Raw genomic sequence first — 27,807 nt, 5'->3', positions numbered from 1 at the left:
TTCTTTCTCTCCTTCCCTCCTTCCTTCTTTCCTTCTTTCATTCCTTCCTTCCTTCCTTCCTTATTTCTCTCTTTCTTTTTCTTTCTTTCTTTCTTTCTTTCTTTCTTTCTTTCTTTCTTTCTTTCTTTCTTTCTTTCCTTCCTTCTTTCTTCTTCTTCTCCCTTTTATTCTGAAAGAGCAAAATAAAAATCCACCAGACCTAACAAATGAAGAGGAAATAGGCAGTCTACCTGAGAAAGAATTCAGGATAATGATAGTGAAGATGATCCAAAATCTTGGATATAGAATAGAGAAAATACAAGAAACATTTAACAAGGACCTAGAAGAACAAAAGATGAAACAAGCAATGATGAACAACACAATAAATGAAATTAAAAATACTCTAGATGGGATTAAAGCAGAATAACTGAGGTAGAAGAACGGATAAGTGACCTGGAAGATAAAATAGTGGAAATAACTATGGCAGAGCAGAATAAAGAAAAAAGAATGAAAAGAACTGAGGACAGTATCAGAGACCTCTGGGACAACATTAAACACACCAACATTCGAATTACAGGGGTTCCAGAAGAACAAGAGAAAAAGAAAGGGACTGAGAAAATATTTGAAGAGATTATAGTTGAAAACTTCCCTAATATGGGAAAGGAAATAGTTAATCAAGTCCAGGAAGCACAGAGAGTTCCATAGAGGATAAATCCTAGGAGAAACATGCCAAGACACATATTAATCAAACTGTCAAAAATTAAATACAAAGAAAATATATTAAAAGCAGCAAGGGAAAAACAACAAATAACACACAAGGGAATCCCCATAAGGTTAGCAGCTGATCTTTCAGCAGAAACTCTGCAAGCCAGAAGGGACTGGCAGGACATATTCAAAGTGATGAAGGAGAGAAACCTACAACCAAGTTTACTCTACCCAGCAAGGTTCTCATTCAGATTTGATGGAGAAATTAAAACCTTTACAGACAAGCAAAAGTGGAGAGAGTGCAGCACCACCAAACCAGCTTTAAAACAAATGCTAAAGGAACTTCTCTAGGCAAGAAACACAAGAGAAAGATAAGACCTACAATAACAAACCCAAAACAATTAAGAAAATGGGAATAGGAACATACATATCAGTAATTACCTTAAATGTAAATGGATTAAATGCTCCTACCAAAAGACACAGACTGGCTGAATGGATACAAAAATAAGACCCATATATATGCTGTCTACAAGGGACCCACTTCAAACCTAGAGACACATACAGACTGAAAGTAAGGGAATGGAAAAAGATATTCCATGCAAATGGAAACCAAAAGAAAGCTGGAGTAGCAATTCTCATATCAGACAAAATAGACTTTAAAAGAAAGACTATTACAAGAGACAAAGAAGGACACTACATAATGATCAAGGGATTAATCCAATAAGAAGATATAACAATTGTAAATATGTATGCAACCAACATAGGAGCACCACAATACATAAGGCAAATACTAACAGCCATAAAAGGGGAAATTGACAGTAACATATTCATAGTAGGGGACTTTAACACCCAATTTTCACCAATGGACAGATAATCCAAAATGAAAATAAATAAGGAAACACAAGCTTTAAATGATACATTAAACAAGATGGACTTAATTGATATTTATAGGACATTCCATCCAAAACCAACAGAATACACATTTTTCTCAAGTGCTCATGGAACATTCTCCAGGATAGATCATATATTGGTTCACAAACCAAGCCTTGGTAAATATAAGAAAATTGAAATTGTATCAAGTATCTTTTCTGACCACAATGTTATGAGACTAGATATCAGTTACAGGAAGTGATCTGTAAAACATTAAAACACATGGAGGCTAAACAATACACTACTTAATAACGAAGTGATCACTGAAGAAATCAAAGAGGAAATCAAAAAATACCTGGAAGCGAATGACAATGGAGACACGATGACCCAAAACCGAGGGGATGCAGCAAAAGCAGTTCTAAGAGGGAAGTTTATAGCAATACAATCCTACCTTAAGAGTCATGTATCAAAATGTTCATTGCAGCTCTATTTACAATAGCCAGGAGATGGAAACAACCTGTGTCCATCATCAGATGAATGGATAAAGAAGATGTGGCACATATGTACAATGGAATATTACTCAGCCATAAAAAGAAAGGAAATTGAGCTATTTGTAATGAGGTGGATGGACCTAGAGTCTGTCATACAGAGTGAAGTAAGTCAGAAAGAGAAAGAGAAATACTGTATGCTAACACACATATATTAAATTTAAGAAAATAAAATGTCATGAAGAACCTACATGTAAGACAGGAATAAAGTCACAGACCTACTAGAGAATGGACTTGAGGATATGGGGAAGGGGAAGGGGAAGCTGTGACAAAGAGAGAGAGTAGCATGGACATATATACACTACCAAACGTAAAATAGATAGCTAGTGGGAAGCAGCTGCATAGCACAGGGAGATCAGTTCGGTGCTTTGTGACCACCTAGAGGGGTGGGATAGGGACGGTGGGAGGGAGGGAGACGCAAGAGGGAAGAGATATGGGAACATATGTATATGTATAACTGATTCACTTTGGTATAAAGCAGAAACTAACACATCATTGTAAAGCAATTATACCCCAATAAATATGTAAAAAAAAGAAAAAAAAAGCCTGTTGACTACGCTTACTTTTATACAGTACATCATGTCCATCTTAAAAAAAAAAAAATGACAAGGCATAATAAAAGGCAAAAAACACAGTTTGAAGGGATTAGACAAACATCAGAACCAGAAACAGATATAGCAGTAATGTTAGAATTACCAGACCAGAAATTTTTTTTTAACAATGAATAATGTGTTAAGGGTTTTGTAGAAAAAGCAGAGAACACATAAGAACAGATGGGAAATATAAACATAGAGTTGTGGAATTTTAAGAAAGAATCAAAAATAAACTCTAGAGAGCACAAACAGTATAACAAAAATACAGAATACCTTTGATGGGCTCTGTAATAGACTGGACATGGCTGAGGAAAGAATTTCTGAGTTGGAGGATATGTCACATAGAAACTTCCAAAACTGAAAAGCAAAGCAAACAAACAAACAAATAAAAAGCATAGGATATCTAAGAACTGTGAGAGAACTACAAAAGTTGTTACATACACATAATGGAAATACTGGAATGAAAAGAAAGGAACAGAAGTAATATTTGAAGGAATAATGACTGAGAATTTCGACAAATTTATGTCAGACACCAAACCAGAGATCCAGGAAGCTCACTAAACCACAAGGAGGATAAATACCAATAATAATAATAATAATAATAAACCCTATGCCTAGGCATATGGTATTTGAACTGTAGAAAATCAAAAGGAAAGAAAAATACCTTGAAAAAAGCAAGAGGAAAAAAAATGGAAACAAGTTATACTTTGTAGAATTTACCCATTAAAAGGTATAAATGAAGACTAAGAACTCAAAATGAGAAACTTGAATTTACAAAGAGCTTGCAGTATATACTGAAAACAACTGATAAAGAAAATTTTAAAATACATTTTTAATGGCATTATAAATTGGATGTTAAAAGACAGATTTAATAAATAAGAGTTTAGAGAGAAAAGAAAGAGACAGATTTGGGAGATCAGTACCCACAGATTTAATTCACAAATATTAGAGAAGGAAGGAATTAGAATAAGTAAAAACTAATTTCTTTGTCTTCTACAAGGGGATTTAAAATAATTGTGTAGTTCTTTACCAAGAATTAGAGAAACGTCAGTTTAGAGAATATTAACTACTTCATCTTGAATACATAAATGTGTTCTCATGGTAGAAAATTTTAAAATGGAGAAAACTTGTAAGAAAAATCCAAAAAGCAACCAAAATCTCATGTCAGGAAAAAGAAACAAAATGTGTGTTGCAGGGAGGCAGTTTACAGCATGCCACTCTGTAGCTTTCCATTTCTATCCAACTCAATTGTACCTTCACCCATGCTAAAGATAATTCACCAAATTGTACATAATAATGTTGTTTTGTAACTTAATTTCCTCTAGTAGTATATTATAAACCCTAACTCTAACATAATTTATATATACTGTTACATTTTCATGTTGATCTTAAATCTAATACAGTTTTTACTCTTTAAGCAAATGTTCTATATGATTTTATATTTTAAAGGAATTTATTTATAATTTGTTAAAAGTATTTATAATTTTTAAAGTATTCATTTAATGGATTAATAGAATGTATTCACATGTTTCAAAAATAAAATAAGATTTTAAAAGTATACATTTAAAAAATATGTATTAAAAGTCTTCTTCAAACCTTTTCCTAACCCTACCCCCACTCCAACAGACATACAGTATTAGCTTTTAAGCTTTCAATAGAAAATGTTACTAGTTTCTGAACATATCAACTTGAACTTCTTTCACAAATGATAGGAATATAATATGCACAATACTGTTCCTTACTTTTTACACTTAAAATTATTTCTTTCAGGTTTGATCATGTATTTCCACATAAAGCTTCCTCAATCTGTTTTATAGATTCATGTCTAATTTCAACATGGATATTCAGTCTTAAAAAAAAGAAAATAATTAAATTTTAAAGTAGTTATTCTCTTCCTTTATTTAGGTTTTTATTTTTCTAGGAGGGTAGAACTCTGTGATCTAAATGTTGGATCTTTTTTGTCCACTTTAGTAATCATTCTCTCTTTTTATTTTATTTTTATATTTTTATCATTTTGCTGTCATTTTTTATGCTTTTTTTCATTTTTATCTGCTATAATTCTTAACCTTGCTTTCCACAATATCTATTTTCCTGTGGGCCCTTTCTCTTATGTGTTCCTATCTGTAAAAGTGTGGTTTTCTTCCCTACTTTTATATCTGAGGTTTGACAGCTCATGTTTCATCTCTTATCCTTTTATATGCAGACTTTATGCATAGAAATAATTGCTGTATTATGATTTTTAAAAATTCATTGCAAAATGTTTGGTCATAATTTTTATTTACTTCAAAATAAAAACATTTTCTGGTAAAAACCTTATTTCCTTATATTTTACTGTTTTTTAAATTATAGTATCTTTTTATAAATGGTACAGAAAATGAAATTCTAGAAGACGCCCAATGACCCACACTTTTGTAAAACTTCTCCTCTTGAGTGCAGATGGAACCTCTGTCATACTTTAAATCAATAATATAGGGCAAAAGTAAAGGGAATTTTGCAGATAAAACTGTTTCCTAATAAGCTGATTTTGAGTTAATTAAAAGGGAGACTAACCTAGGATGATCTGACCTAATCAGATAAGTCTTTAACAGATGGACTGGTTCTTCTTGGAGAGAGAGACTCTCCTGTAGGCTTTGAAGAAGTAATCTGTTTTGTTGTGAGAGAGTTACATGTCTAGGACCTGAGTCCAGGCTCCAGGAGTTGAGAGAAATTCTTGGCCTACAGCCTGCAAAATAGTGGGGAACTGAGGACTACAGCTGCAAGGGAATGGATTCTGCCAAAACCTGAATGGCCTTGGATAAAAGCCCCAAGCCTCAAAAGAGATTGAATCCCAGGCTGACACCTGATTCTAGACTTGCTTGACCTAGCTAATTCATGTCCATACTCCTGATCAATGGAAACTGTGAGATAATAAATTTTTATTCTTCTAAGCTGCTAAATTTGTGGAAATTTGTTATGCACCAATAGAAGCTTGTTCATTAAAAAGCTTTGTTTTTCTGAACTACATTTCTAAGCTCTTCCTGAAGGCCTTTCTTCTTTTCTGTGATAACATAGAAACTTAGAGGTGTCTACAAATATGGCCTACCTTCATCGTTCCTCATGTAGTCTTGAATCTTCTTCTTCTGTTAACAAGCTGGCTTCAGAAAAACCTACTACTATCTGGCATTGTCAATCCAGACTGCACCCATTATCGATCAGCATACATAACTTTTATGCTTCAAGGGGTAGTCTTTCTTCTTAGGAAGTCTAATATTGCTTTCATGTTCTTAGAGATACTGCTATTGAACCATATAGCTACTCATCCCTTCATTTCATCTTGGGCTACTTTTTTCTCATCTCTACAAATTTTGACTAACTTGGACATTCCTTAGATAATATATTTTGTTGTAAACTAATGTAAATTGGAGTTATCAGGGATTTAACCCATTATTCTTTTATGATCTTTCAAAGAAATAGACTGATTTATACAGTTTATACTGGTAGTAAAAACTGATGATGAATATGTTTGTTAATCACCAAGGATAAATAACCTCTTTTACTATGATTTTAAGTGAGAACAATCAGTCTATTTTTTTTTTTTTGGTGTACATCTTCACATAAAACCCATGTTTTATCCCAGTCCTAAAACAGTGCTACATTTAAATAAACACAGTTTCAATATCCACCAGCTAATTGAGACGTTTAAATATCTCTGATGTCTCCTAGTTGACAATTATTTTCCCATTTCATCCCATTTCCCTATCTACAACCCAGTAACTGCCCCTGCAAATATCTCTCCTTCCACTTCTCAACTTAGTCCACAATCAATTTTATAGATTTCTCTCTCTCTCTATATATAATTATCTTCTTTTAATTTTCCCTCCTTTCTAATAATTATAATTTTATTTTTTCTTGTATCTCTTGCTCTTCCTCACTGCACATTCTCTGATTTTTCACAAGAAGAAAACAAAAAGAAAAAAGTTGATAGAATTATCCATAATTGTGGAGAGAGACGAAAAACCTAAAAATATCTGTCAGCTAATTTTTTTTTTTTTACCCATCAAGCATATATTGAGTTTGTATACAATATTTTATTAGGTTTGTGATTTTTCTATGTATATAACAGTGACACTTTCTGAATAACACCTTCTAGATGTATATTTCAATCTATAGTCCCTTTAACTTGTGTATGGGGTCAGTATTTTCTTCTTTTTCTCTTTCCTATATTTGCTCCCTTTGCCTCCAACTTTTACCCTCATTTCCAGTTTTATAAGTAATTCCTCACACGTCTTTTGGTTTCTCACCCTTTCACCTCACAGTGCAAAACTACTCTTACTCCCCTTCCAGAAAATTACTTTCTCTTTCATCTTGTACTTTTGGCATTCATTTCCTGTGGGGTTCCATCACAAACAGCAGCAGGTGATGTTAACTGTTTAGAAGCCATGGGAAAAAAAAATCATAGGCATCTGTTGCCATAGCTGAAATGTATACACTTTCTTCAGGTGCAGTAAATTGTCACACAGAGATCCACATCATTTTCTAAATAGCTAATTTGCATTATCCACTATCAGCACATTAAAAGGAGGAGGTAATCTAAAACACACTAATAATTCACTGTTGTAGGATTCCTGGCTAAAATGGCAAGAATCAGAGTAGCCAGGGTGTAACTTTGAAACAGATAATATTTGTATTAAGAAACAAATGTTCTAAGTATAATTCAAAATTTCCATTTGACATGGAAGTCCCTTTCTAAATATCCATTCAGTCTCCAGAATCCTTTTTTACTGCTAAAGCAATGTCTTAACACTGCTGGTTTGAGTTTTTTATGGGCCATTAAGTTGAGTGCAAAAGTCATAAATTATCTGTAAAAGCTACCCAAATTATAGCTATCTGTGGTTTTTCAATAAAGGCCAAGAATGTGTTTTAAAAAACACACCCCATTGCATGGAAAACAGCCAAGCATGGAAAGTATGTCTACTATTCTACTTGTTTAAAATTTTCTGAGCCACTTAAGTATTGCCACCAAACTACTTTTCAACAAGAAAGTCCTCATCGATGCAGGTTTTCAATAAACATTGCCAATATTCTTATTGCTCTTGTTCAAAAGAGTATGCCATCTGAGAAAGGAGAGCCTCTGCTCTAAAGTTTTTTGGGGGGAGGGATGATCCACAAAAAACATTTATAAGAAGCACAATTATTCTTTCAACTTCACAAGATCATAAAACTCCAATGTACCTGAGCTAAACTAATACAGCTGAGTCTCATTAATATGCTTACCCAGAGCATTCAAACATCAAAGACAAAAACATCTGTATTCTAAATCAGACTTTATTTTATTTAAGAAATAAAAATCATGCAATTCTTTTCATTCTTGAAGTCTAACAAATTTATTAGATCCCATGCTTTATGAGTTCTGACCACAGAACTGTCAACATCTGGAGGCAAGGTAAAGTTGATAGCAGTCTCTCTTTGCTAATTAGAATAAAGATAGTAAAATTATTTGTGTATATTGTATCCCAATTAAAACTTTTTCAATATGCTTCTTCCCCTACACATGTATTAAAAGGTTTCTACAGTAGCATAACATTTAGGATATGTCCTAAATAGATTGCGATCAAAAAATATATATAATCTTAAAGAGATGTTTAAATAGAATATGGTATATTATTTATCTGCTTTTAAAAATGCATTAAGCAGTGCTCAGAAAACAAAATTATAGTTATATATAATAACTACAGAAAAATCTGATTGATATGAATCCAAAAGTTTAACAGTTGTTTTCAAACTTGATTTTTCAGCAGAGGGATGCTTTTGTTTTGCCCAAATGGAATATTGCTAAGGGCAATGGTCCATGCTTTGGTGAATGCTCCTGCACTCATTTGTTAGGACAGCTGTTAAATGAATTAATAACATTTATTCATTAACAAGTTTATTTATTATTTAACATTTATTATTTAACAACAATAAAAACGATAAGAAGAGTTTGTGAATACTAAATTGAAATCAGGACTTATACAAAAATGGTTGTGATTTCTTTTCAGGCTCGATGTCCATTTAATTTCTGCTTTTTATGAGCTGTGCTCATTAACAAATCATTCTGATTCATCCAAGCAGATTTTTGCAAATGTTAACTTATTTTTTTCAACAGCTTACCTTACAATTTCTGCTTAATCTTCAATTAAACTGATCCAAAAGCTAAAAATGAGTAATGTGATTTTTTTTTTAATTAATACAAACAAAACCCTCCTATTTGTCTTTGGTGTTTAACAGAGAGAGATAATAAATTATTTATCTTATTTTTTTGGTAGAAAAATGCTGTTTTAAAAGTATCCTGCAATATTACGAGTTAATTATGCAGTATACATTCTTTTCCAGAAAGCTCAGAGGTCTATACTGTTGAATACTCACTCCTTATTTCCAAGTAGTTAAATGCATTTTGTTTTGACTTGAATTCAAATTATATCATTGTTATATTAATAAGTGTGTAATATTGATAGTCACCAAATATTGCAGGGATAAATATATAGAAAATACAGCAAGATCTCATGTGGCTTATCTATGTTCTTAAGAGAGAAAGAGACAGAGATTTTGCTAATGGCATTTCTTCATCGATATATCAATATTAACATTGAAATCTATCTATCTATCTATCCATCCATCTGGTCCTATTTAAAAATTCAGTATAGCTTCTGCTCTTTAGATAGCCAGAAATTTTAACATAAAATGGTAGTTTTGTACTTGCTGTCCTTATAATTTCAAATTAAAATGTTGGAAATTTTGTGAGAATCTTTATAATGCTTACTATAAATTGTATTATTCAACAATTTTTATAGGATACCCACTTCTCTTTGATAGTTAATTTCAGTTTATGTAGTATATAGTGATTATTGTGGAAACATTTCAAAAATAGCTCTTTAATAAGCCTGGAGTCCCTTTTGGATTTTTTGATGTTGCTTTCATATTTTGTTCAGAGCTCACATTTGTCCTAAATACTATATCCATACAACCATGCCATATACTTAGCACAGAGTAAATACTTTCTAAATGCTTATTTAGAAATATTGAAAAACAAAATATGAATCGTGTGTGAAAATAACTGAAGTACACATTTTTTTTTCCTTTTGTATTGGTGTGTGACTACTGCAAATATTTTTACAGAGTGGTATATTATCCTTGTATTTGCTGGCATCAATGTAACAAGAGCAACATGCACATAAAATCCCAGAAAAGTTGAAAGATTTAACATAAGTAAATATTTAAATTCATATGGCAAAACGAGTATATATCTATTAAAAAGAATAAACAAATATAATCTGATTATAGTGCACAGAAAAATGTAAGTATAACTATCAAATACAATGATGCAAATGCCAGTAGTCTGGGTTTAATATGCTTTCCCATCAAATGTATCCTGTTTTCCCCTCAAATACAAATTAACTTTGATGAAAATTCATTTCATGTAAAATTTTGTCTAATTATAACTACTAAGACTAACTTCTTCATATTGTAATAAAAATTCTAAGAAACATTCTTTTCCTGGATTTTATGTTCTTTCAAAATAACATTAGAACTCGGCCTGTGCTCTAGATTTATTTTGCAAAATTTCACTGCATGAAATCCACTCTGAACTTAAGTTATAACACATAAATCCCAAAAGTTAATTAGAATCACCTTTTTATCTTATTTTGATTTGTTTTCTCTCATTGAATGACCTTATGTGAGTGTTTTGGCCAAGTTGCTCTCCTTTTATATTTCTTCACCAGTTTGGTCAATCTGAATCATTTGGAGTTGGTTATAGTGATCTTTTTTTTCCCCTAAACCTGACCAGTCTTTTTTTTTTCTTTTCTTTTCTTTTTCTTTTTTAACATCTTTATTGGAGTATAATCGCTTTACAATGGTGTGTTAGTTTCTGCTTTATAATAAAGTGAAACAGCTATACATATACATATATCCTCATATCTCCTCCCTCTTGCATCTCCCTGCCACCCTCCCTATCCCACCCCTCTAGGTGGTCACAAAGCACCAAGCTGATCTCTCCGTCTGATGCAGCTGCTTCCGACTAGCTATCTATTTTACATCTGGTAGTATTTATAAGTCCATGCCACTCTCTCACTTCGTCCCAGCTTACCCTTCCCCCTCCCTGTATTCTCAAGTCTGTTCTCTATGTCTGCATCTTTATTCCTTTCCTGACCCTAAGTTCTTCAGAACCAGGTTTTTTTTGTTTGTTTGTTTTTTGTGTTTTTTTTTAGATTCCATATATATGTGTTAACATATGGTATTTGTTTTTCTCTTTCTGACTTACTTCACTCTGTATGACAGACCCTAGGTCCATCCACCTCACTACAAATAACTCAATTTCGTTTCTTTTTATGGCTGAGTAATATTCCATTGTATATATGTGCCACATGTTCTTTATCCATTCATCTGTCGATAGGCACTTAGGTTGCTTCCATGTCCTGGCTACTGTAAATAGAGCTGCAATGAACATTGTGGTACATGACTCTTTTTGAATTATGGTTTTCTCAGGGTATAGGCCCAGTAGTGGGATTGCTGGGTTGTATGGTAGTTCTATTTTTAGTTTTTTTTAAGGAACCTCCATACTGTTCTCCATAGTGGCTGTATCAATTTACATTCCCACCAACAGTGCAAGAGGGTTCCCTTTTCTCCACACCCTCTCCAGCATTTATTTTTTGTAGATTTTTTGATGATGGCCATTCTGACTGGTGTGAGGTAATACTTCATTGTAGTTTTGATTTGCATTTCTCTAATGATTAGTGATGTTGAGCATTCTTTCATTTGTTTGTTGGTAATCTGTGCGTCTTCTTTGGAGAAATGTCCATTTAGGTCTTCTGCCCATTTTTGGATTGGGTTGTTTGTTTTTCTTTTGATATTGAGCTGCATGATCTGCTTGTAAATTTTGGAGGTTAATCCTTTGTCAGTTGCTTCATTTGCAAATATTTTATCCCGTTCTGAGGGTTGTCTTTTCATCTTGTTTATGATTTCCTTTGCTGTGCAAAAGCTTTTAAGATTCATTAGGTCCCATTTGTTTATTTTTGTTTTGATTTCCATTTCTGTAGGATGTGGGTCAAAAAGGATCTTGCTGTGATTTATGTCATTGAGTGTTCAGCCTATGTTTTTCTCTGAGAGTTTTATAGTGTCTGACCTTACATTTAGGTCTCTAATCCATTTTGAGCTTATTTTTGTGTATGGTGTTAGGGAGTGTTCTAATTTCACCTGATCAGTCTTGTCATATCCATCAGTCTTTCAGTTTCTGAAATTTATTTATAATCAATTACTCTTTCTATTTCTGATCAATTTCCGATCAATTTCTATTTATAATCAATTACTCTTTCTTGGTTTTAATGGTAAGCATTTCACCTCAATAAAAGAAAATTTTAAAGTATTAAGTCAAACAAAAACTCTTGCAATAAAGCTAACATAACCATAATACAATATATCACCTCTTAGATTTTGTTATTTAGCAATACTAACTCTGAAAAAAAAAGATGCACTGAGCAGGTACCCCTAAACTTTGCTCTCATTTAATTGAGACACAGAGTATGGGCTATAGCTTTACAAAACTTAAATTACATTTTTACCAAAATTTTATTCAGATTTTTGGGGAATGTTAAGAACATCCTTGTGCAAACAGAGATGCACTAGACAGGCATCTGAAAACCCATCTTCAATAGAGCAGCTCAGTGCTGTTTGAAGGATACAAGTGTCCAGGGCTTGATTTGTGCTTGAATTTTTAAGTGTTTGAACAATTGCCATTTACTGAACATCATTAGGTACTCTTGAAACTTTATTATAATTTTTAAAGTAGATTTTGTTCTTTCCACTTTATAGATTAAGATATATTAGGTTATTGGCTAAAATCAAAGTGGCAAAATCAACATTTTTATCTAAGTCTTTCTGACTCCAGTGTCTAAGTTCTTTATTTTTCCTGCACATTTATGAGTGATTTCTCATGCTGATGAAATAAAGCACATTTATTATATAATTTTCAAATATTTCAGGTGTAAAAAATTTAGAATTGTATATTGATATATGCAACTAATAATACTATTTCACAACGTGAGATTTTCTTATGAATTGCTTTCCAAGATACTTTTTCATGTAGTAATGTGGGTAAAGTTTTAAATGGTTTCATGGTATTTTATCTTGCATTGTATCATAGTTTATTTAACAACCTCCTTTTTCATAAACTGTGTTTCAGATTTTTCATATTGCTCCCAAGTAATATGGCAAAAGAAAGGAAAGTAACATTTATTGTTCACCCTGAAATATTTGGTATTTTTAATATTTTTAAAAATACCATCTTTGTTGGAAAGAACTTGTAAATGCCTCTGATATATGAGATGGAATCAAAATTTGTATTCATATTGTTTTTAGAAAGAGAAGTTTTAAATGTAAAATTAATACAGAATGATAGACAATTTCCTACTTAATATAAAATAGCATATCTGTATAATTCATAGCAATATATCAAATATATAAAATATTTTAAATCCATATCAGTATTTTAAACATATTTTAAGTAGCCCTAATATTTTTATTCAGAACATGACTTAGGTACATTCAACTTAAAACACATTATCAGACACATTGTAAGTTTCAGAAAGCAGGAATATTTTTCTTAAAAATATGGAGTCAACTAAAAGAATACTTCTAATATTTATATTATTTAAAGACAATTTCCTTGGAAACTTTTCTATGGTGACTCAGTATTTAAACACTAGAAATGTTAATGAGGGGAATTTTAGTAGCAGATAAATATAGCTGCATAGCTGCTACTGAAGGATTTTACTCTTCATTCAGTTTCTTGATCACATTTGTATCGTCTTTTTCTTGCTATATGTGAAACACTAATATCAAATAATTTTAATTAAATAAACATTGGCAGATTTGTTTTATGATAAGTAATGGATGCAATAAAAGAGTTTGCTGGCAAAGAGGTTGTAATTTTTATTGGTTGTTCAGTTATTTCTCACTGCCTAACAAACTTCCCAAAACTTAAAACTATTGCTTAAAACCATTGTTTATTGCCTCATAATTTTGAAATTAGGCAGAGTCTGTCTGGGCCTCTCCCCTCTGTTGTTTGGTTTAGGTAGCTAAACTAGGGATGAAGGATCCATGTGGCTCATTCATGTGTCTGGTGTCTCAGGTAAGATGGCTACAATGGCCAGCAGTTGGCTGGCTTCTCTTTCTCCCTCTTTGTAAACTCTCATTCCTTTCACATGCCTCTTACCAGCAACAATGTAGTTGGGCTTCTTTTCATGGCAGCTGTTGTCCAAGACAAAAAAAAAAAAAAAAAGAGTAAGCTGGCAGGCCTCTTGAATCTAGGCCTGAAACTGGCAAATATCACTTCCAATGTATTTTATTGGTCAAAACATATCACAGGAACAGCGAAGATCCAAGGCGAGGGGATATAAGACCCACCACTTTGTGGGAATGGTACCATATCCACACAGGGATGGGAGTAACTTTTGGCAGCCATCTTTGCACAGGTTCCATCATAATTTGTTAAGAAATAGATTCATATTATTGTTCTGTCACTTGTTAGTTGAGTGGTTTAGGGTGAATTACTCAACCTTTCTAACCTTCAGAATCCTCAACTGCAAAAAGAGCCTAATGTTAATCTTTATTTTGCAATGTTGCTGTAAAAGTTAAATGAGATTATGTATATACAACATTAAACACATTACTGTTCACATTGTACACTTCAATAAATGGGGATTATTATAAAAAACACTGTGAAATTCCTATTAATCTCAAAAATGATTTTAATATAATACAGATTTATACGATCCACTGATTTCAGAGAATAGTCTGGACACGCAGGATTTAAGTAAATCAAAAGTCTTTATTTTTAGCCCTGAAAAAGTCTGTTTTACATAATGAATTCCCCCTACATTTTATGTGATATCAAGAATAGTAGGGTTTAAAATTGCAGCATAGAATTGGCAGAGATATATCTGCTTAAAAAATACTTGCCTACATAGTGCTTGACCAGCATAACTGCTAAGTATTAAATTCAACCACAAAACTTTTTTAGATGGGTAACTATAAATAGAAGAATTAAGAAGCCTTTTTTTTTAAAGATCTCCAGACACTATTGTAAAATAACATATTGGAGATTATACTAGCATTTTTCCTTAAACCAACTACTTCTTAATAAATGAATGTATACAAAGGATATTGAAATTTTTCTTCTTACTAGATGTACATTACATTGGAAGACTGAAGTCCAAAAAAGTCAACATGGAAGGATAATTTACTAAAATATAAATTTTTGTTTCAATCTCAGGAGTTTCTGCTGGTTTTTCTACCCCTAATCAAAAAGCCAGAACTGGGCTTCCCTGGTAGCGCAGTGGTTGAGAGTCCGCCTGCCGATGCAGGGGACACGGGTTCATGACCCGGTCTGGGAAGATCCCACATGCCGCGGAGCGGCTAGGCCCGTGAGCCATGGCCGCTGAGCCTGTGCGTCCGGAGCCTGTGCTCCGCAACGGGAGAGGCCACAACAGTGGGAAGCCCGTGTACCGAAAAAGAAAAAAAAACTAAAATCTGCTTTAAAACAATCTCTATATCTGTCTGTTAAAAGCTACATTTATTGAGAATTTTATGTTACATGCCTTGCGTAAGATGAGAGAGAAAAGAATAATAGAGAAAGGTGGGAGAGAGGAAAATTTCAGCCAAAATTGGGAAACAGATAATGGCTGGGTTCTCTTCACACCTGCACTGAACCCAAGGAGCAACCTAAGGGAAGAACCGAGAGATCGTGATCCTGCTATATGTAGGTCTAAGTTTTTAGAACATCTTTGATAGTCTAACGTGAGCTACACTATGTTATATGGATGGGAAATAACCAAGTTCCCTTTAAATGAAAACTTACTATGAAGGAAAAGGGACTGGTTTAGTAACTGGAGTACAAATCCAAGACTTAGTAGTGGGGAAACACTGATTTTGGTGCAATGCAGCTGAGATTTGAAGTGCCCTGTTAGTATGGGGTTGTGTGTTTGGAAATAAAGTCTGTGTGGGTGAATGTGGAGGTAAGGATGGGACCTCAGGTTGCAGCATCCTTTCAGCTTGTGCAGGGAAATGTACCAGAAGGTCATTGCTCTAACAGGAGGAAATGCCTACAGGATTATGTTGGGAGTTCTCAGCAGCAATATTCAGTGTCTGATCAGATTCTGTTTTCTTTCTGTAGTGCCTCAGAACAGGCCTTAAACCTTGGCACCAAATAAGCCCACTAGTTTTTAATCTTTTTATTGAAAGTGTGAATGCTATCAGAACAAAATAACTGGACTTGATGCTAATATGGGCAGGTGGGTTTTCAAGCATTACCTAGACCAAATCAAATGACTATGATAAAATACAATGAAAATATAATAATAAAAGTATAATCTAAGATAGTATTATCACATGAAGTATAAATATGAATTCTGAGTCCTATTGATAAACATTAATTTTTATTTTCATTTGAAAGTTGAAGATACAGATATTAAAGAAGTTATGTCATTGTTTCAAGGGAAATACACAAGATAGCAAAGTTAAAATTTTATTCACTAGGCCACCTTATAATTTTAATTATGAATTGTATCTGATAATGCTTAGACTTCAAAAAATGCTTGATGTCATGTAAAGTAAAAAAATAAAGTTTTATTTTTGACATTGTGTAAAACAAGTAAATATATATTTGTGTATGTGCATGCAGTAAGAAACCAAGCATTTTTCTATTAGAATTACCTCTTTATCCTTAAGTAGTGGTATGTAATAGTTACTCAATATGTTTGAGTCATTAAATTAATATGTATATGCAATTGTATGTTACATATAAATAGAAACCCTTCTGGCAGACCTTCAGGAAATATGCAAATATGTTCTTACTAGTGTTTATATTTGGGTTATAAGATTGTAGAAATTGTTTTCTCTTTAATTTTTTTTTAAATTTCTTCAATGGATAAACCTTTATTTTATCATAAAAAATAAATATTTTAAAATATAAATAAAATTATAAATATAACAGTACATTTATCTTATAGGATAAACAATAAAATTTAGACATGTGAATAAAGTAGGTATGGGAAGAAAATATTCCTGTAATTACACTTAAATGACTGATTCTCATGATGTTTAATACCAGAATAATTTGCAGTGGCTATGAAATTCAACATGTCTAGTCTGAAACCCTATTGAAGGATATTCTTAATTTAACACTATTTAGGCAAATAATGTATTTATCTTGTCCAAGGAAAATTCTTCACCTGTAAAATGTGAACACTAAAGTTGACCATGCAGGATTTGGGGGAAGAGTAGAGCTGTTTGTTTAAAAGGCTGGTTGCATTGTCTAGTACACTCAGTAAGTGTTGCCAATTACTGTTATTTATAACAAAAGTTAACTCTTTATGCATATGATGTATATGTGTATGTTTACAATCATAACAGATTTGAAGACCTCCATGAGATGTCCCTAATCTTGAGCAAGAGTTAATTTTTCATTTCTTTCAGTATTGACCCAGGTGTTGTTTCTGAATGTGTGCTAACCACTGATTAAATTTGAAGAACTTCTGTGTTGAAAGTATATGAAGAAATCATACTACTTTTTGTTATAAAATATCATTAAAGGAATAGATTCCAAGTCAAAAGCCAGAAATAAACATTTACAAGAAGACATGATTTGTTTGCATCATCACACATGGAAGTCAATGTCTCTATTTCAATAATTAGAGTCAAGTAGCTACATATGCTTATTTGAATTTTTAGCGTACTTATCTGAATGTGTTATGATTTAAATATACTCATGTGGTAAAATGGTATATTTTACAAGTGCTCATTTAATTGAATCTGACATTTCACATTCCTATGTATGTAATGCATTGACTTGGACTATGTGATTAGTAAAATGTATCTAGTATTTGCTCTATTTCCTATTCATTTTTTGAAGACAGGAAAGGAAATTAAATTATTCAAAACCTTTTCACCTTTGTAATTTTGTAATACACATTTTTGTAAATTTTCTTTTCTTTGTTTGTTTGTTTTTTTTTTTAAGTTTAACCTTAGTTACTGAACTATGCATACCAGCTATAGCTCACATATCTATTAAGGAATAGAGTAATGTGTTACAGATTAACCAAATGCATATAGAAGATAACCACTCGGCTAGTCATAAGTTGTGAGCTTCTGTGCTCTGACTTTGAACTTCTAAGATTTCAGGTACCCCAATTACAGAATTGCATTTCTCTTTTAGTTCAAGCTTCAGAAATAATGAGATAATTATATCATAAAAAAGGAAACATTCTCTGTTAACAACGTTATCAAATTTTGAACAGACAACATGCTTCTTACCCAGATTTACACTCTCAACTCTTAAATAAGTTAGTGGAATGTTAAAACAGTTACTTGTCCTTTATATGTGTTTTGATTTACATAAGGGCCACTCTAAAGAGAGGCATCTTGCATCAGAAACAAGAAGAATCGGATAAGCTGGGTTGACAGATGATTCAACTGAAGAGCTTCAACTGATTAAGAGGTAAATAAAAAGTAAATAAATAAACTACGAGGGCAACAACAATGTAGAGCAGCTAAATATAGTCAATAACAAGTACATAGAAGCAAAACACAGAAACGCTAGTTTATTTTGGACAGATGGACCAATAAAAAGTATTCTCCCGACTTTACGTACTATTATGAACATCAAAAGGCATTCTGGATTTATGAAAATTAATCCCTCCTGAGAATAGTTTTATTAATTGTGGTTTATAGTATGGGTGATGAAAAATTGATTTCACATGTACCATAGACACTTCATAACATTTCAGAATGGCCCAGGCAGAGTTAACCAATTTTGCAAGGTGATGAATTCCATCCTACTAGGTCTCCTTGTCTGGATGTTTTATTGTCCTTATACTTCATCCTTCTTGTTAAAGTTCCATTATTTCTGTAGGGTTTTCCTCAATTATACTAATATTTGACAACTTATTCTAGAACTTTTATAACACTTTATTATACACATGCTGCCTGGAACATATGCTTTCACAATATAGGAGGAAAGTAATGTTTTGCAGAGTGCAAATGTGGTCTTGCTCAATAATTACTGATAACTGTCATGTGCCCCTTGTACAGTGCACTTAAAAAATTCAATGTCACTGTTGTAGTTTTTCTGCCAAAAAAGCATGACTCAAATCTAATAATGAAAATATATCAGACAAATACAAATTGAGGACATTCTAGAAAATAAATGGTTTTATTCTTCAAAAATGTCAATGTCATGAAAGATAAAATATACAGATTAATAGAAAAACTGAGAAACTGTCCCATATTAAAGAATGTTAAAGGGACATGACAACTAAATGCTTCAAAGGCCTCTGGGTTGAAGCACAGACCAGGAAATATTTTTTTTTTTTCTAGTGAGAGAAATAGTGACTGATATTTGAATAAAGTATGTCACTTAGATAATAGCATTATTTTAGTGTTAATTTCATGATTTTAGTAATTTCAATGTGGTTCTGTAAGAGAATATTATAGTTTTTATGAATACATTGAAGTATCCAGGGGAATATCCAGGGGTATTTCCTCAAATATCCCAGGAAAAAAAGTGTCAGGGTGGGGAGTGGAGACAGATAGAGACAGAGTGGCAGAGACAATGAGATATGAAGCAAATTGTTAAAATGTTAACATTGGAATCTGAGTAAAGGGCATATGGGAATATTTTAGTTTTTCAATTTTCATTTTCTGAAATTAAATAAATATATAAATTTAAGTAAACATTGATAAAAGCTAAGTTTTATATTCCACTTTCCTCCTTTTCATATGTGACTGAGAAGTGAGTTGTTCTTAAGTGATCTTGACCACTGTGATGTCCCTGTCTCCACTGTAACCACACATGGCCAAATTTACAAATAAAAGAGAAAACACAGGAACTGGTTGGTTTCACACAAGTAAGGCAGAAATTTAAATTGGTCAACACAATTCCAGCCTTTGTGAGAGAAATAATTAATGAAGGGTATTTGGCAATCTACCATGGGTTCCTGTTGAACTGGTCAGTGTGTTCATTCTTTCATCACCTTGTGACACTCACTAAGGGACCACTATAGGCTGGGCTCTGTGTTTGCATTTGTCTTTGTCAATTTGACATGATTTCATCTCTGTCCCCACGTTGCTCAATCAAGAATCATTGCATAAAACACAATATTTATTGCCAAGTGATGGCTATCACTTTGAAGCATAGGCTGGACCTCTTCCAGAAACCTATATTTTAGGGTTGCTTACTTATTATCTAAAGCATTATCTAAATGATGTCTATATTCTACTTTTACTCTCTCTAAGCCCTTAAAAGATGGTTTTAAGAAATTTAATTGACTTTGTTGTACTTAGATATGGTTCACTGTATATTCATGAATTGTAAAAGCAACATATCTATGAGGAACAAGTATACGTTTTTTCTGGTAAACTGAAGTATTAAAAATTGGAAACACATACATCATAAATTAAGAGCAATCTTTTACTTCAAAAAGGCTCAATAGACATTGCCCAATATGTTTTCCAAGACTGAAGTAACACAGACAAAATGCTACAGTGTCAGAAATTGAATTAGAATTTAGCAGCATTTTAGAAATCATATTGTACCACTAAGAAAAAAACAAATATCTCCAGGGCTTCCCTGGTGGTGCAGTGGTTGAGTGTCCGCCTGCCGATGCAGGGGACACAGGTTCGTTCCCTGGTCCGGGAAGATAACACATGCCACGGAGCAGCTAGGCCCGTGAGCCATGGCCGCTGAGCCTGTGCGTCTGGAGCCTGTTCTCCGCAGTGGGAGAGGCCACAACGGTGAGCGCCCGTGTACCGCAGAAAAAAAAAAAAAAAGAAAAAAAAAATCTCATATTTTTACTAATGTATATTTTGCTTAAAGTAAGGCTTACTTTGGTTTGGTTTAGTAGATCTAGTTCAATACTGACTGCTTTTTTTAAAGGCTAGTACACCTTTGATTTAATATTTGTTTGCAAAGAATTATATATTTCTGTATTTCCTAAAGCATGTATGCAAACCTCATTCAATCATAGAGCCCTACAGGATCTTAAGTGCTAATATTCCACATACATTATACTTTTGGAATATTTAATTTTTATTCTATTCAGATTTCTTTAATCCTACATTTTGAAAAGCTTTGTCTTTTTACATAGATATATCTTCAATAGTAGGTTTCATGTACTAGTTGCCACTTTGGATAAATAAATCATTTTTATCTCAAGTAACTTCTTTTAATCCAGATTTTTATTTCTATACCTCTCCAGTTTTTCTAGATACAAATCCACATTTCTTATAGGGGATAAGAATCAGAAGAGAAAGATCTTCAAACACAAAATCTTAATAAACACTAACATTGACTTTTATTTGAACAGTAACATATGATTTGATTTTATGAAGCCTATGTTTCAATAATCATTTTCTTTTTAGAATATGAAGTAAATTCTACCTGCTGAATAAATTCATTTGTTTCAAGGGATCAGAATAATGGAGAATATTCAAATATTTCACCCCCAAATTATTCAAGAAATAGTTATGGCAGGCCCATTTATATTACTAGGGATAAAGCAATGACTAAAACAGCTAAACATCTCTGCCACCACAAAATTTACATCCCCATGGGAAAAACACTAAATAAAGAAATTAATGATAAATAACACTTTTGGGTGGAGAACGATGAGAGAGACAGGTTTATAGGGGAAAATTAGAAGTTCATATAGAAGATAATTTTAATTTTGAGATAATTAGATACCCAAATAGTGATGTCAAGTAGGCAAATAGCTACAACTCAAGAACTCAAGAGATGATCACCCTCTAGATAAAATTTGAGAGCTTTCAGGTCTCTGGTATTTAAAACAATGAGGCAAGAGGAGACCACCAATTAACTGAGTGAAGATACAATAGAGAATAAGGCAAAGGACTCACATCCTGACTCATTTCATTAGAGAGTGAGAAACTAGTCAAAGGGTCTGAGTAGCAAATAAGAGGAAAACCAGAAAACTTTGGCTTCCTCGAAACAAGTGGAGTAAACCATTTCTAGGAAAGTAATATGATGAATGGTATGAAATACGGTAAAGTTAAGAAATGAGCGTTGTTCATTTGATGGACATGGAGGTCACTGATGACCATGTCAGAGCAATTTGGGTGCAGGGTTAGGAGAGATATGGGGAGTGAGAAAGAGAGAATGGCAAAGGAGAAATGAGGATAAGGAGTATTTAAAATGTATTTTAAGGCATTTATATATGGATGGAAACAAATGGAGTTGGACAAATCAATAAAGCTGTGTGTGTGTGTGTTTATTAATGGCTAAAACTGAGTGTGTCAGTTTCCCAGAGCTAATCTGGAGATAAAGTCATATATGACATTACTTGATTAGAGAGAAGAATTCCAGAAAGACAAAGTGAGGAAAAGTGGAACTGAGCAGGGAAGCAGGGAGGGTGGCTGTTAACTTGACAACCTCTTGATATCAAACATGACTCATAGCTTGATCTCATGGTACTGTCCTTCCAGGAGGCAAATGGACTGGTATTTCTCAGGGAGTTATGCTCAGGAGAGCAAGGAAGATTTTATCTGCCAGTTCCTTTTTCCCATTAGTGAAACTGTCCCTGAAGTATTAATTCCTCCACCTTTTTGTGTGGTGGGTATTCAGCATTTAGAGTATCTTATGGTATCCCAAACTTCAGCTGAAAAAAAGGTAACCTGGGGTGAGAGGGAAGTAGTTATGATGTCATGCAGAAGATGAAGTTGGGTGGAATCTATGCAGTTTGTGAACCCAATGGCAGCCTAAATAGGAATGAGTAGCCAAAATCTTGAGATTGTAGAGGTCAAGAGTGTATGCTGTGGCACATAAGATAATACTAGTTTAATTAGTATTACAATTAATATTCTTATGTGATTTGTATCCTGATGACAAGGAACCACTAACAAGGAAACATTCAAAGATATAAAAGAAAGTGGGGAAATTTGTTGGAGTTAAGTGTGTGAAGTGATGAAACATTTGAGTGAATGAGAAATGACCGATTCTAGTGTCTTTGGTGAGAACATAGAAACTCATCCAGCATATACAGGCCAAAATGCAGTTAGGCAAATAGACAATTTTGGGAGTATGTGGCTTTTCCCTTCTGATAACTTGTGTTTTCTTTTTGAAGTAGGAAGCAATGAGCTGAGTGTCATAATGGGAAAGGGGAGGTTGAAGGTTTGAGGACAGAGAGAAGGGGTAGAAGAATTGGACTAAATGAAGGTAGTAGGGTTGTTGGACAGTACTACTGCCTTAAATTTAAAGCAAAGACATAAATTTAAATTAGGATCATGTAGCTACATAAATCCAGTCATAGGATGGATGGAAAGTTGTATTGAACGTATTGTTATTTCCTACTTTGGAAATGCCATAATTTATTTTAAAATTTCTGCCTTTTTTGTTCCACGAATTTTTACAGTTTTTAATACAAATATTTCAACTTAAATGACTGTTACAATCTCACGTCTCCACCCTCATTACATAATGTGCTATAAATCTCATTTTTCTGTTTGTTCGTTTCCTTGTATGTTCTTTCATTGGTTTCAATGGCCTCCTATAATGTTGTTGTCAGGTTTGGAATAATTTTTCTGTTTCCACTTGAATAAAATCTATAACTTTCTCCCTTGTGATTTATCTCATGTTTATATACATGCATAGCTTCTGCTATAACTGATTAAACATGTCTTACTTTGCGAAACAGGAAAGATATTTTTAACCACTAATCATGATTAAACATATTTCTATATCTTCCACATTTCATATCCTAGAATAAGATAAAATGTTGTGGGGAATCATATTTATCTTTCTCATAAATATCTTCATCTTTTCAATGCTCTAGGGTCCTTAGAATATTATAATACACTAGAAAGTAAATCTGTATATGTTTGTATCTAATGGATCTATGAAACATTTCTCCAGAAATTATGTAAAACTTAATTTAAACTTAATTCTACTCTGTATTTAACACTCAAACATGCTGGTAGGGAAAATTAATTAGATGGACAGATAAAATTAACCTTAGCTATACAATAATTTCTGAAAATTTGACTGGGTAGTCATAGGAGACATTATTATCTAAATGTTTAATATTTCTCTCTGGATTATGCCTTTAGTAGGTTCACTGTATTCTCTTGCACTGGTGGCTCTGATTCTGTCTTCTAACTTAATAGTATATGTAGCACATAAAACATTTCTAACACAGAAAAGTGAAATTGAAAATTAAAGCACTAATCTAGAACGTTTTGATCAAAATTTTCTAACTTTAAATTATCCAGATAATTGAGGCAAAAAAAGCCATACATACATGCCATGTATATACATAAATTTATTTTATCTGCAGCAGGATTTTTGTTTTTTATTTAGTTTATAAAATAGTTTTAGATTACAATCGCATTTTACACATTTGAATGTAATATTGATTTCTCTTTCCCTTCTCTTTCCTCCCTAACTAAAATTTTAGTGCTATTGATATTTCCTCCCCAGTAAAGAATAATCATGACAAATTTTGTTGTTCTATACTTCTACTCCAATTACATGTTACTGAAATTCTTTCCTAACAATTAAAATATTTTTTTTTGCATTTTATAGCAATAGATGTTAAAGTTTTACTTGCTTCAATAAAGATACTATTAAATAAGTACACATGAGTTCCAGGGACAGTAAACCCATCAAAGCTCATTGATGACCTGTATCATATATATTTGGCCTAGTATGTTCTAACATTTTAGTTACATCTTTAGCAAAAATATATTAATAGAAGGAAATTTACAAATTTCCTACACTTCTGTCATTAGATATTACATAATTAATCTTTGCATGCTTTTTTGGTCAAGATTCACTAGGAAAAAATTGTCTTTCTAAGACATGATAATTCAGACCACATATAACTTAAGGTAATGTGACAGAACCATAGAGGCAAGAATTTCCTCTTGATTTTTCATTCATCAGTTTGAGCTAGTCTCCTGCAGTGTTTGAAATTTATATCAACTTAGAAATATTTGCTGGTTTTCAATATTTTTTCATACATTCCCCCTCCCACATTTTATAGCTTGAAGGCCTCAATGGTTTTATGGTTAACGGTTCACATATTTGGAAAAGCAGGTTTGTTTTTTGTTTTTTGTTTGTTTTTTGTTTTTTGTTTTTTTCCCTAGGATCTTTTTACATTTAATAGTGTCCTTTAATCTTCCCTTGTTTGGATAGTATTATAGCTATAACACTACTTAAAGTTATATGACAGAGTTTCAAATTTTAAAACAAAATTATCTATGAAATTTCAAAGTTTATGTTTCACAGTTAACATTGTTACACTTCATATGCCCATTAGGTTGAATATTTTTTAAAGTTACTATAAAAATAAAATAAAATTACAAAATGTGCATTAATATTAGTTAAAATAAAGTTTTTAATAGTATAACCTATGTAACTACATAGCTAATTTTTATTGCTTGATATTTATACTGTGATATTTAAAATTGGATTTAGATGCATTCACACAGAGACACAGACACAAATTTCAAAATACATATGTTGTAAATGAGATGACTTAAATTTCTTGACTTGCTGTAAACAAAGGCTATAATCACTGTATTAAAATTAAACATAAAGCATATTAAAGTATGTGTAACCCTATCAAATTTCTGTTTTTCTTAATACTATGTGTTCTTATCAATTTCAATTTTGTAAGGTTTACTAAAAAGAAATTATGGTTTGCTCATATTAAAATAATTAGAAGGAGAACAAGATGGTGCTCTTTCTCTCATGGAAACACCAATTCAACATTACGAAGTGGGAAAATTCACTCTGTGAAGACTCTAGACACCAGTTTAGGGGCTCTTGCACCCAACATGAGCACAAAACCAGCCACATCAAAACTGGCAGGAAAATTTGTGGCATGCTCTCACAATAGTTCTTCCCACTGCCATACTACCACATAATTTGGAGGAAACTCCCAGGTTCCAGTTTCTCCTTGGAGAGAAAGAGAAGATCAGACCAAATGTTCAACATTCTGACTTTTCAGGGGGTGCTGCCTGAGAGGTTTGCTTCTGTCTCACCTGTCTCAGAGCACTGATAGTCTCCAGCATTCTCTAGATGGCTGGGGGCTGCTCAAAACAAAAGAGCCCAGTGGCATGCTGCCGGCTGCTCCACAGGATGTGTGGTGCAATAGACAGAGGCTGTTACTGTTCAGTAACCTCTCATTCAGGAAGAAAGAGAAGAGTGGAGCATCCATTCAATATTTCAGCTTTCCAGGAGAGTCTGCTAAGGAGACTGGCTTCTGTCTTGCTTGTCTCAGAGCACAGATAGGATGCTGCATGCTCTAGATGCTTGGGGGCTGATGCTATACACTGAATATTTGGGTTCTCCCCAAATTCGTGTGTTGAAACCTAATCCTCCATGTGATGGTATTTGGAAGTGGGGGCTTTGGGAGGTGACTAGATAATGAAGATAGATCCCTCATGAATGGCATTAGTGTCCTTACAAAAGATACCTCAGAGAGATGTCTCACATCTTCCTTCATGTGAGAACATAGCAAGAAGGTGGCCATCAATGAACCAGCAGGGTCCTCAGCAGATGCAAAATCTGCCAGTTCCTTGATATCGGACTTCCCAGCCTCCAGACACCCAGTCTCTAGTATTTTTGTTATATTAGCCTGAAGGGACTAAACAGTGCTGAGAGTAAAAATGAGCTGTGGCATGCTGTTGTTTCAGAGGACCTATGGTACAGCACCAAGGGTACAAGGGATTACAAGCTCCTGGAAAAAAAGAAAATGATATATCCCTCTAATTAGCAATCTACAGAGAAGATGCATCCACAGGAAAAGTTTGAGACACCCACAGAATCTCTTTGGAGGCCTTTTCTTGTACAAAACCAGTCCATAAAGACTGAAAGTGGTGGTTGTTTTTTTCAAATGCATGAATACCAACACAAATCTATAAGAAATACAAAAACAAGGAAAACTGACCCAATCAAAGAACAAAATAAATCTCCAGAAACTAAATCAAAAGAAATGGAGGTATAAAATTACCTGACAAAGTATTCAAAATAACAGTCAAAAATATAGTCAATAAGCTTGGGAAATCAATGATTGAGTAAAGTGAGAATTAAAACAAACAAATAGAAAATACTAAAAAGAATCAAATGGAAATTTTAGAATGAAGAAATTAATAGCTGAACTAAAAAAAAAAAAAAATCACCAGAGGAGTTCTACAGCATACATTATCAAGTAAAAAAAAAGAATCAGCAAATTTGAAGACAGTCATTTGAAATTATCCAGTCAGAGGAGCTAAAAGAAAAAAAAAATATATGAAAAAGAGAGAACAAAGTCTAAGAGACTTGTGGGATACCACCAAGAAGAGAAACATATGCACTGTGGGAGTCACAGGAGGAAAAGAGATATAAAGTAGAAGAAAGTTTATTTTAAAAAATGGCTAAGACTTCCCAAGTTTGGGAAAGGAAAAGGACATCCAGATTCAAGAAGCCTAAAGCCTATTAAATAGGATAAAACCAAGTAAGTCCACAGTGATATATATATATATAGTAAACAAATTTCAAAAGTCAACAACAAAAAGAAAAATTTAAAAGCAACAGGAAAGTTATTCATCATATACAAAAGAATGTCCCTAAGACTATCAGTGGAATTCTCAGCAGAAAGCTTGCAGGCCAAAAAGGAGTGGGGTGATATATTCAAAATGTTGAAAGACAAAACTACCAACCAAGAATGTTATATCCAGCAACTGTCCTTCAAAATTGAAGGTGAGGGGTTTCCCTGATTGTGCAGTGGTTGAGAATCCTCCTGCCAATGCAGGGGACATGGGTTTGAGCCCTGGTCTGGGAAGATCCCACATGCCATAGAACAGTTAAGCCCATGAGCCACAACTACTGAGCCTGCACTCTAGAGCCTGTGAGCCACAACTACTGAAGCCCACATGCCACAACTACTGAAGCCCACGCACCTAGAGCCTGTGCTCTGTGACAAGAGAAGCCACTGCAATGAGAAGCCTGCACACCGCTATGAAGAGTAGCACCCTCTTGCCACAACTAGAGAAAGCCCACTCACAGCAATGAAGACCCAATGCAGCCAAAAATAAAATTAATTAAT

Source organism: Delphinapterus leucas, chromosome 17, assembly GCF_059928025.1.
Source record: "Delphinapterus leucas isolate spDelLeu-1000000601 "Yukka" chromosome 17, BTC_Dleu_Yukka2, whole genome shotgun sequence".
Taxonomy (NCBI): domain Eukaryota; kingdom Metazoa; phylum Chordata; class Mammalia; order Artiodactyla; family Monodontidae; genus Delphinapterus; species Delphinapterus leucas.
The sequence above is the reverse complement of the archived record's forward strand: the minus strand, read 5'-3'. Positions refer to the sequence as shown.